Source organism: Martes martes, assembly GCF_963455335.1.
Source record: "Martes martes genome assembly, chromosome: 6".
Taxonomy (NCBI): Eukaryota; Metazoa; Chordata; class Mammalia; order Carnivora; family Mustelidae; genus Martes; species Martes martes.
The window spans coordinates 16804153-16816544 of NC_137893.1; the positions used below are offsets into that span (position 1 = coordinate 16804153).

Below are 12392 nucleotides of genomic sequence, written 5' to 3' on the forward strand. Positions count from 1 at the left end.
TCTGTCCAGTGGTTACTTATGTACCTGTCACCACTTCTAAAATCTACAATTAATGTTGGGTGAAAACTAATCGCTGATTGCCAAATAAAGTTATAAAACAAAAAAAAAGTCTATTAGGAATTTTGGTAAATTACATTAGGTTTTTCCATTGACTCAAATTATTTCACAGGTGATTTTAATGTATGCTAGAGCTTCATTGTCAATGTCCATTTACTTATACTTTGCTTCATCACACGTCCAATTCCCCTCCTGTCAAATTTGGTTTACTAGTTTGTGAACTGTGATCAAAGGTTTGGATTTCCAAAGATAATAATAAAAAATAACAAATAAGATTAAAGTTTAGGAATAAAGAAAAAAGTAATTTGGGGCTCCTGGGTGGCTCAGTGGGTTAAGCCTCTGCCTTTGTCTCAGGTCTTGATCTCAGGGTCCTGGGATCAAGCCCCACATCGGGCTCTCTGCTCAGCAGGGAGCCTGCTTCCTCCTCTCTCTCTCTGCCTGCCTCTCTGTCTACTTGTGATCTCTGTCAAATAAATAAATTTAAAAATCTTAAAAAAAAGAATAAAGAAAAACGTAATTTAATAGGAGAAAATTTGGGTTTCTTCAAATTATAAATGACATTATTGGAAAATATCAAAAATTTACATCAACTCAATGGACAACATAAAATGTTGTGGAAGATCTTCCCTAAAAGAATGTATCACGTGAGAGATGCCTGGCTGGCTCAGATGGTAGAGCATGCAACTCTTGATCTCAGGGTTGTGAGTTCAAGCCCCACAGTGGGTATAGAGATTACTTAAAAATAAATAAATGAAACAAAATGAAAAAGAATATGTCACATGAAATACGCTGCATATTTAAAACATTCACAACAATGCAATGGAATACAAAGTAGGTGCATATGATTGAGGTAGATCTGTATGTGCTCGTATGAGTGAGAAGACAAGAGTTGACATGTTAATTGGAAGAGGTAAACAGAAACACAGCATGCCGTACATTTGTGTAAGAACTCTGAGAAACAAACTGAGGGTTTTGGAAGGGAGGGTATTGAGGGGTTAGGTGAGCCTGGTGGTGGGTATTATGGAGGGCACGTATTGCATGGAGCACTGGGTGTGGTGCATAAACAATGAATGCTGGAAGAATGGAAAGAAATAAAATAAAATAAAATAAAATGGAAAAAAAAGAAAAGAAAAAGAAAATGTATGTATGTCTCTTGCAGATTTGTATAATACTCTGCAAGATTAAAAAATACTGTCAAATTTTTACCTCTGAGTGTAAGGGAGAGGGTTGTGAATGAATGCAGGGAGAGAGACTTGTAGCACTTCTTTCTTAGTGATTGTCCTTTTTTTAAACATGCATATGTTCCTTCTACAATTAAAAAATACGTGGGGGCACCTGGGTGGCTCAGTGGGTTAAAGCCTCTGTCTTCGGCTCAGGTCATGATCCCAGGGTCCTGGGATCGAGCCCTGCATCGGGCTCTCTGCTCAGCAGGGAGCCTGCTTCCTCCTCTCTCTGCCTGCCTCTCTGCCTATTTGTGATCTTTGTCTGTCAAATAAATAAGTAAAAAAAAAAAAAAAAAAAAAAAAACCATGAAATGTTTTGATCTAATGAAGAATCTCTGAGGAGGAAGGCCGGGAAGAGGCAATTTCCCAGGCTCTTCCTTGTCCTTCCTTCTCTGCACACGGAGCTGGTACAAAGGGTCGCTCGCTCAACCTGGAAGGCTAACAATTCACCCCTTCTTGCCAAAAGGAACAAATCCTAGTGAGAAACTGTTTCAAGAATATAGAAGATAAAGAAACTCAGTGTTTGAGAACTGGAAGATGGCAAAAAGCAGTAGGAGGAGAAGAGGAGAAGATCAAACGGAAAGGTGGGGTTGGGCGGCATTTACCCAAGTCCCGAGGGAACCAAGATCGAAGACCCACTGTCTCCTTCAGAGACGGCTTCACCTGTGCTCTGTAGGGTCTTCTATGTACCCGAACAAGGCAGAGAGGAAAGGCAGGCGGAGAAGAATGGAGATGGGTGAACGGTTAGATTGCGGAGCTTTTAAGTGCTATTATTTTCTTCCCATAGGAGGAGGGAGTTGGGTAGAGATTAGAAAGCACTTTGGGAGTTCATTACAGAATTGAAGTGGCTTCTCATCCATACATACTGACATGTAATCTTCAGGGCAACCAGAAAACCAGGCCGGAGGGACACGGGTCTCTTCCAGGTGGAGTCTTGGTCTTCTTAGGAACCCCATACTCTCCTAGTTCCTGCTCTGAGGTCTTGATATGCTGCTCCTTTAAGAAGTAACTCTCTCCCCTTTAGGGATTGCTTTTCGATGATGAACATATAGATGATCATCTCTGCAGCTACATTCCTCTCCTCGGCAACATTTGCATCTTGGCAAGGTTTGGATAATTCCGTAACACCCTGTCTCTAGGGCATTTTCTGTTCCTTCTTCCTGCTCACTACAGACAGTGCTGTGGTCAGACTATGTCCCCTCCCCCCAAATTCATATGTTGAAACTCTGACCCCCCAAAGTGACGGTATTAGTAAATGAGACCATTCTGAGGCGCTCATGTCTTGAAGGTGGAGTCCTCATAAGTAGGATTAGTGCTCTTATAAAAGAGGCCCCCAGTGAGATCCCTCACTCCTCTGAGGGGGAGGGTATCGTCCCAGTAGCCATTAAATGCTTCAGCACAGTCTGGTGGTCCACCTTACTGCAAGGGGACAAGGATGTATAATCTTCCCATTTGCCAGAAGGAAAGGAATGATCATTAGTTCTACTACTCTAGGCCACTGTTTTGTTTCACTCTTCTTCCCACTCCACAAGTCACTAGCCTTCTTTCCAAAAGAAACAAACCAGAAGTCCAAACATGGAGCTCACAGTCCAGAGTCTGGGTGGTGCGTGGCAGTCTCTACATCAGGTTTCATGTGGCCCATCTTGAGCTACGGAACCGTGAACTGACAGTAATAGATTAATCTGTCCCCCACAGGCAATGTACAGTGGAGGAACAGGGCCAGAACCACCACACAGAACACTCCATTCTGACAGGGAGAAATGGAAGCCAGCAGCCGGCACTGACTGATGTGTTATGTTTCTGACGTTATTCCTGGGCAAACACCAGAAGGGCTTCTCCCCTAGGCAAGTTGGGTGAAAAATGTCTGTTGAATCTCTGAACTCCCCCCTCTGGAGGGTTTTCTTCTGTTATCACCGTTGGCCGTGTATTCAATGGGTATATGCCCTTAGTTCATGTACTACTTGTACAATGTTGGAAGGCCACAAGTCCACGGGGGGTTATGATTCCTTTGACAGTAAATCTCTCCCAAAATTATTTAGTAAGCTTCTTGTCTCTTATTTCAGTAAACTGTAATTGCCAATACTGTTATAGTTCTTTTAAAAACATGGTTCTCAGACCTACTATATTTTTTTGCCTTCTTGCCCCAGTCTCTCTCTCTCCCCTCTAACTTGTACATATCTTTCTCTCTTGCCAGTACAGGTACCCTAAGTAAACATGAGACTACAGTTTCCTGTGGGAAAGCTACACCTTTATTTTGATCTTTCTGAGGCTCTTTACCATTGTATATCTTAATTTTATCTTTGCCCCAAAGTTTCTGAAGTGATTGAAAGGTATTACCAATTGGTGTAAAAGCCATACTTTTAATTTGGCCTTTCCACTGGTTTACTTTAACGGACATCTTCTTTCAAGGCTTCCCCAAACTCTCTCTCTTAAAATTTTGGGGTCTAAAACCTGTCAAGTTTTCCAATTTTTCAAGCCCTCATTTTTCTGAAATATCTCTATTCCTTTTCATTTGCACTTACAGATCAACCAATTCCTTTTTAAGCTTATAAAGTCTTTCCAAAACATAGCCAGTAGCAACTAACACACACTAGAAACATTGCTTTCTAATTTTTCCCCCTAGGGACACATTTTCTTTAGCTGCATAATCTTTCCAAATTAATGCAGGAGTTAGTTTTATTAGCAGCCGAATTAGAACTGCGGTCTCTCTAGACCTCCATTATCAGTTTCCGTGCTGCTCACCACGAGACTGCCAAACTAATGTCACATATTTGGGGAAAGGAAGTGAAACTTCCATAAGAAACCTAGGAATAAATCAGAGAAAAAGTTATTTCCTCTTGGTTGTTGTCTATAGCTAAAAAAAAAGAAAAATCCCTCCCTTAATTCATTCCCTTATGGGTGGAAACAGGGAGATAGTGGAGAAATGGGGCAGACAATGGGGACGATGCGAGATGATTTTTATCAAGAATCCTGCATCGAATAACCAGTATTTCGTCCGAACTAGTCACCAGGCTCCAACAATCGGCAAGGGAAGGGGGCAGAATGGTCCTCTCCTATGCATTAAAGGCGAAGAGAACTGGACAAGCGTGAGCATATGAAGTCTGCCATGTGTGTGTGATCAGTTTTTCTAAATTCCCCCATCCACCCTTTAACCTTTTGTAGTCTCCTGTTTGTTTTCTTATCACATATGACAGCTTCATAGTCTTTTATTTGCTACTTAACTATTTTTTCATCTCCCCAACTAGATTATATGTTTCATGAAGGCAAGGATCATGCTTGATTTAATCCCTTTTGGGTTACACAGGTCTTAGCCTAGTGCCCAGGACATTATAGGCGTTCAATAAATATCTGTGGGTGCAATGAGTGAATCAATCAATGAACGGATGAACGAATGAATGAGAATCAGACTTGGGTGTTCTCTTCTACTGCAGAGTCAGCATCATGTCTTTGCTCCGCTGAGAACATGACCTCTTCTACAGAGATCCTGCCTGATTGCCAACCTTGTGACAGACAGAAGGGAGGAGCGGACCCAGGGAGGAGCAGGACAACACCATGGAGAAGACGGGGCCATGGGACAGGTTCCAGGTGCAGCTGAAGAGCCATCTGGACACCCACTCCCGCTCACTTGCGTCAGAGTGACCGAGCCCCAGCAGGGGGCGGTGAGCTGCAGGTGCCAGCACAGGAGAGACTCTCCCACAACTTCCTCCTTCCTGCCCAGCTCAGCTTGTTTACTCAGCAGAGCTGCCTGGTACAGAGAGGGCACTCGCCTTCCCCACCACCAGCCCCATTCCTCCACCATCTTCCCCCGCCAAGCTTAACTGAATTTCTCAAGGGAGGCATTTTTAGCCATAGACAGCAACCAAAGGTAAATAACTATTTTTCTATATTTAATTATTAGATTCCTTAAGAAGGTTTCACTTCCTTTCTTGGAAGCCATGAGCCAAGCAGTAAGAGGTTTTGTTGACGCCTAATCTCCAGCTTGGCTAGTATGACTCCACTCTGACACGCTGACCCCCTCCAGCCAGGCACCTGACGAACCTTATCCAGTTAACTTAAGCTCAGCTATTAATGACAGGCTCCTGGCTCTCCTCCTAACTTGGTGACTGTTCAGCTAAGTGTCCTTGCCAGGCTCCTCCTCACAACCACTGATACGGGTACTCACGAGAATTCAATCCTCTCCACATACGCTACCTGAATAGTCTCCACCTGGAGCCACCACTAGCTAGATCTATGACCTTGGGCAAGCTTTTGACCTCTCTGTGCCTCAGTTCTTTCATCTGTAGAATGAAAATAACGGTATTCTGTGACTCCTTGGGTTGTTGTGAAGATTAAATGAGTTGATACATTTAACATTCTTTTTTTTTAATTTTATTAAGTTTTTTAAAATTCCAGTAGAGTTAACATACATTGATCTATTAGTTTCAAACGTATGATATAGTGATTCAATAATTCTATGTACTGCTCAGTACGCATCGGTGCAGTCTTACTCCCCATCATCTATCCCCCATCCCACCACCCACCTGCCTCTGGTAAGCCTCGGCTTGTTCTCTATAGTTAAGGATTTGTGTCTTGGTTTCTCTCTCTCTCTTTTTCCTTTGTTCATTTGTTTTGTTTCTTAAATTTCACATATGCGTGAGATCATACAGGATTCGTCTTTCTCTTATTTTGCTTAGCATTATGCCATCTAACTCCATCCACGTCACTGCAAATGGCAAGATTTCCATTCTTTTTACGTCTGAATAATATTCCCTTGTGTGTATGTACCACCTTTCCTTCAACCATTCATCCGTCACTGGATACTTGGGTTGTTCCACAGTTTGGCTATCATAAACAAGGCTTCAGTAAACAGAGGGGTGCATGTATCCTTTCCAATTAGTGTCTGCATATTCTTTGGGTAAATACTTTGTTGATAGTGCCACCATAAACACAGGGGTGCATGTGCCCCTTCAAATCAGCATTTTTTTATCCTTTGGGTACATACCTAATAGTGCAATTGCTGGGTCATAGGTAGGGAAGCTCTATTTTTAATTTTTGAGGAATTTCCACACTGTTTTCCACAGTGGCTGCACCAGTTTGCATTCTCACCAGCAGTGCACGAGGTTCCTTTTTCTCCACATCCTCCCCAATGCTTGTGTTTCTTAAGAGACTAGTGCCTGTCAGAAAGTGCCTTCAATGACTGTTTTTCTCTTTCCGCATGTCTTTGACAACCAATTGTACGTTACCATTTCCACACCTTTCCCTCCAGCCCGTCCCCTCCCAAGTTCTCAACAGGCCTTTCTGATTGCCTCGCAGACATTTCTGCTTATATGTCCAGAAGTCACCTCAAACTCCAAATAGAACTCGTTCCCCCCCCCCAAAACTTACTCCTCCCCCAGAATTTTTCTGTCACTTAAGGATATCAGTCTTTTAATCTGGAAAACTCAGGGTCACCTATAGATGCCACTCTATTTCCTACACAGCTCCACGCTGCCTCAGGACCATCCCTCCAATCGGACCTCTTCTCCACCCTCACTGGAAGTGGACCAGGCCACTATTTCCTCGCTCCCCACTGGTGGATGCCACGCAGTGCTAGCAGAGTTCACGTCCTGAAAGAAATTGAAGTCAGCTGGAGAAACTGTTCTGCACATGTGAGTAGGACATAAAGTACAAAAGCTCATGGCAGTAGTGCTGGTGTTGGCCAAGAACTCGTTTAAAAAAGTCAAAGAACAAATCTCCGACAGCACCATGCAAGAGAAATTACAAGGTATTCAGACAGGAGAAGGCTGGTCAGCAGTTCACTTAAATGAATGGCCGTGACAGCAACAACCAACAAAGACGAATGTTACACTATGCGGAGCAGTAAAAATCAAACACAAGGAAAATTTTAAGTGTGATTCCATTTATAAAAACTTCGCAAGCAGTTAAAAGGAAATGTTATTTTCTGAGGAAGTATATACAAGTAATGAAACAGTAAAGAAAAGCCAGGTAGTGATAAGGGTCACAAAGACAGTGGTTATTGTCTTTGGGGGCTTGAATGGGATTATAACTGGGGTAGAAAGAAGGAGTGAGTGTTCACAGTGTTGTATTTCTATACCAGAGTGCGGGGTACACAACTGTTGACTTTATAACTATGCTTTATACAGTATGTTTGTTTTAGTAGTTTTCTGACCGTGGCTTATAATATTTCTCAACTTCTAAGGTGGAGGAAAAAAAAAGAAATCCAATTATATTATTTTCCAGTTGAAAACCCCCAATACTCCCATTGTCAAGAAGACAAGTTCCATATTCACTGTGTGGTCATAGAAGCTTTTCCCAGACCTGCTCCGGACACCTCTGTCCCCTCCATCCCATGCACCCCGGTTTCCAACAGCACTGACCCCCTGCATTACTCATACTTACGTATCAGAGTGTTCTCCAGTTGTGGTGCCCTTGCACTTGCCCCTGTGGCTGCTCTGAACGACGTTTCTCTGTTCTTTACCCGTCAAACTACTCTCCTCTTTTAATTCTTCATCCAGTGTCATCTCTTCACGGAAGCTATCCTCACAACCCCCAGGCAGAGTTAGTGGTCCTGTTTCCTTGCTCCCACACTATTAAAAAAGATAATAACTTGCAATAGTTCTTAGCCTATTGCAACGTTCCTTTCTGGAATTCTTTCTCTCCTACTGTAATCAGGGAGCCCCCAGAGGACCAGGACCTCTTCATGGTCATGAGTGTCACTCAGTAAAGTCAGTCATTCCCCGTCCACAGCTCTTCTCACTCTTGAAGGCACCCTCGCCACGTTGCATATTGGCTTTCTCTCCTTACACCGCTGTCTCAATGGATGTCATACAACTTTTGTGAGAATTAAACGTGAGACGGTGTAAAGAACCCAGCGCAGTTTCAGTTATATTTTCTACGATTTTTTGGCAGTAGTAACTCAGAAATGTGCTAGAGGGCGCTAATTCACTGCCGTAATAGGCTATTGCGCTTTAAGGCGTGTTAACCCTTGACTGGATCCTCTAACAGAGACCAAAGAAAGTTTAGTAAACAAATTATCAGCCATCTCTATTCTGTGAAATAAATAATATAGTTCAGGAACTTACGTCTGCAACTCACTTGACATTATTTGGGGGAAGAACAGTCCAACAGCTGGATTGATGACTTCATAAACTTGTTTTCATCCCTGTTTATTCCCAAACCCAGGGTTGGTCAGGCTTTCAATGTAAATGTCAAAGCAGGTAACATTGATTTTGGCGATGCCTTCATCTGCACTAAAGTGAAGAAATGCCAAACATGGTGTTTCCTCAACTGTGAAACAAGAGGATTTGACTAGACGGTCTTCGGGGTCCCTTTCAACTCTACCGTTCTGTAATACACAATTCTAGTTCTAGAAGGAAACAGGTGTGATCTCTAAAAATATAAACGTCCAACCAAAAAGTGAAAAGTTTAATTAAAAGTGAAAAACAAATCACTGTGTAAATCTTCCCAACTGGAAGACAAAACAAAACAAAACATTGTTCCTTCTATAGAATGCTGGGGGTTTAAAAAGCAGTGTGAGTGACAAGTGATTGTCTGTCTGAGAGATGCTTTGATGCTGAAGTATTTTCGAGCCTCTTTTATATTCCACACCAGTAATAATTATTTCAGACAAATCTTTGTCTTCTTTAGGAGAGGGTGATAAAGTAGGCTTATTTATGTAAAGTAATAGTCAGCCAATTGAAAGCATTATATGACTTCACTCATTTCAACCACCTGAAAAACCACAAACATTTATGAATAAGAGCAAAGTCCAGATAATGACACTAAGCTAAGAGATGACTATGAAGAAATTAGCAAATAATTTGATTTTATGTTTATGAAGCATTTCTACTTCATATGAATCAAAGTGACTCACAGTTTGGGTGTAAGATGAGACCAGAAACAATGCAAAAGTCTGACTTTGCACTGATGGTGTATCTTATGCTCTCTGTAAGCCATGCAGCAGGATCTTAAAGTATGACAGGTACTTGTAATTTCCAAAATATGGGGATGTCTTTTAGAGGAGGGGAGGCAGAGTGGGACCCAAGCAGGTAACACAGTACAAATACGGCTTCAGTGGGTGATGTGGCACATGTTCAGAAGGGCATTCGTTACAGTGGGAAAAGCATGGGGAAACGGGAGCTGTGGCAGAAGACGGGAAGGAGCCCAAGACTGAGCCTGAGGCCAAGAAGGATAAGGAGGGAGCAAAGCAAAATGAAAGAGGCAGCAGGAGAGGCGCTAGTTCTGTCTGGGGACCCCCTCACCCCCAGATCAGAAAACCTCACCCGGTGGTAAATCAGCCACACTCCAGAGCTGCTCCTGGAATGTGGATGGGCTTCGAGCCTGGATTAAGAAGGAGGGTTTAGACTGGGTCTTGGAAGAAGCCCCAGAAGTCCTGTGCCTCAGGAAGACCGAATGTTCAGAGAACAAACTATCGGCTGAACTTCACGAGCTGCCCGAACTATCCCATCAGCCCTGGTGAGCACCGTTGGACGAGGAAGGGTACAGGGTACAAGGTGCAGGTCTGTTCCCCCACCAGCACCCAATCAAAGTCTCCCATACTGGGGACATGGAACATGATCAGGAAGGCCGAGTGACTGTGGCCAGATTTGACACATTTGTTCTGGAACAGCTGATGTACCCAAAGCAGGTAGAGGTCTAGAGTCTCAGCGGTGCTGGGAGGTAGCCGTTTGCAAATTCTAGAAGGCTTAGCTTTATGCAAGCCCCCTGTGCTACGTGAAGACCTCAGTGTAGCTCATGAAAAAATCCACCTTTTCCACCCCAAGGGAAACACAAAGAAGGCAGGCTTCCCTCCACAAGAGCGTCAATGCTTTGGGAAATTGCTAAGGCTGTGCTACTGCGGACCGTTTGGGGCACCCCTACCCCAATAGGGCCTATGCCTACACCTTCGGGGCCCACGTGATGAATGCTCAGTCCAAAAATGTTGGTTGGCCCCGAGATTACTCTCTCTTACCTTGCACTTTGTGACAGCAAGATCTGTTCCAAGGGCCGGGGCAGTGACCACTGTCCCATCACCCTAAACCTAGCACCGTGACACCTCCCTTAAATTACTCTAAGCCTGGGAAATAAGCCCTCCAAGCTAGCTTTAAAACATACTCCCCCACCACCAACTTCTTTAAAAACTGCTCTCTGGAGAAATCTGCTTGTATTTCCTTTCTAAAAATGTGAGTCCTTCAATCCGGCTTCTAGTGACACTTAGGTTTCCTTTAAACCCAAAATTTTCTCTCTCTCTCTCATATATATATATATATATATATATACACACTTCTTTGAACCATCCGCAGGAAAATAGAGCCATTGTTTCAAAAAAACGAATAAAATAAAATATAGGGATGTGTTTTAGTCTATCTAATTTTTAAAAGTCTACTTTGACAAAAAAAAATTTTTGCTTGCTCTGTTCAGTGCCACAAGTTTAAAGGTAAAAATTGCAGGAAGATTTTAATAGTTTCAGCATGACTATGCTCACCACTGAATAGTTTAAATTATTCTAATGTGGCATTTTGAACATTTCAAATGAAAAGCAGTATTAAAACATTGTATTTTGAGCTTCGTCACACAGCCCATAATAATTGCTGGCCATCTCTAGTCCCATTTGTTAATCTCTCTGAGCCTAGCTTCCTAGTTTATAAGACAGGGCTGTAGCTTATATCTTCCTTACATCCTTACTGAATTGGTGTGCAAATGTGTGCAAAATTCTTGCTCTAGGGTTCTCAGTAAGAAGGCTGTAATTACCGTCGCTAGCCAGTATGCTTTAGCAACATCATGGCATAAGCACAGACAAGGCCATGTTTTCATGAATTATTGCACATTTTATGAAATAAGCCTCATACGTGGGCTCCTTATACCCCATGTTAAAAACACAACTCAGTTTGCAGAATTATTAAATACTCTTTCATTCCCTATTTCTTCCCCTGGCATCCAAATTATTTTTTTTAAATCAAAAATGACCTCGCCTAAGCAGTGAATTCACAGAGGTCCTCTCATGACCTATAAGACTTGTAAAACATCCCTGGAGCAACACAGAAACGCTCTTTAGAAGTAGAGAAAATGTGTATAACTTCTAGGAGCGACTCCTCTTGCCAGTTTTTCTGGGGAAGGCAGCTGTACACGCAGCTCGACTGGGTGCGGGCGGAGGTGTGGCTGCAAAGCCCGCAGACTGTCCAGCGTCCCCACACCCGCGCCGCACTGTCCCCTGCTGGTTAGGACGTCCGCTGTACGGGCGGCGCCCGGCTTGCTGGAATTGCACAATGCCCCGATCTCCAAAGGCATCCTCACGGCCAGTTCCCGGAGCTTAGCAACCGTCTGCTGATGACTGGTGGTTTACAACATCCCACACAAATGGTGTGTTATTTTAAGTCGCGCTGTGGCATCTGGGCTTTCTAGCCCCCCGAGACCACCACGTGTGTAATAGCCATACAGCAGCTGCCTGTGGGCCACGTTAGCATCTGTCTCTCTCACGCGCCCTGTCCTGGAGGTTGAATTTTCCAACCGCCATGCAGCCCGGAGGTGGCAATGTTGGAATAGCTCTGGGATCTCCCTCGAGCATCTCTCCGGGCCAAAGTTCACGGCTATGTGGGAGGTTCCTGACGTTAGCTGGTTGTTGTGCTGGCTGCAGCTCTGTGCCTTAAGGTCTTCTGAGAGCGCTGTGGTCTGGGCTCCGTTCATGCATTTAGGCAGTCCCTCAAGTGTTTTGTGTTTCGTTTTGTTTTGTTTTAAATAAGATTTTGTTTATTTATTTGTCCAATAGAGAGAAGGAGAGAGCAGAAGCTGGGGGAGCAGCAGGCAAAGGGAGAAGCAGGCTCTCCGTGCAGCAAGGAGCCTGATGTGGGGCTCGATACCACGACCCTGGGATCATGACCTGAGCCAAAGGCAGCCGCTTAACTGACTGAGCCACCCTGGCGCCCCTCCTCAAGTGTTTTTTGAGTACCGTGTATGTGCCAGGCACTGTGCAAGGATCATGCACATACAACGAGCAGGAGACCCAACCCCGGCCCTTAAGGAGGGTAGCCTAGTGGGGAGGTCAGAGTAGTGATTTTTATGTTCTCTTTGTGTCTTCTAAGTGTGAGCTACCCAAGGGCAGTATTCAATAACAGTAATGTTTTGAGTTGTTATTGC

At 43.7% G+C, this 12392-nt stretch overlaps 1 pseudogene across 1 annotated transcript; it reads left to right on the forward strand.

Moving 5' to 3' along the window:
• Positions 1 to 9339: 9339 nt before the first annotated feature.
• LOC308344284 (DNA repair nuclease/redox regulator APEX1-like) lies at positions 9340 to 10311 on the forward strand (annotated as a pseudogene). The gene has a single exon. The product of its transcript is annotated as a DNA repair nuclease/redox regulator APEX1-like (transcript).
• Positions 10312 to 12392: the final 2081 nt, after the last annotated feature.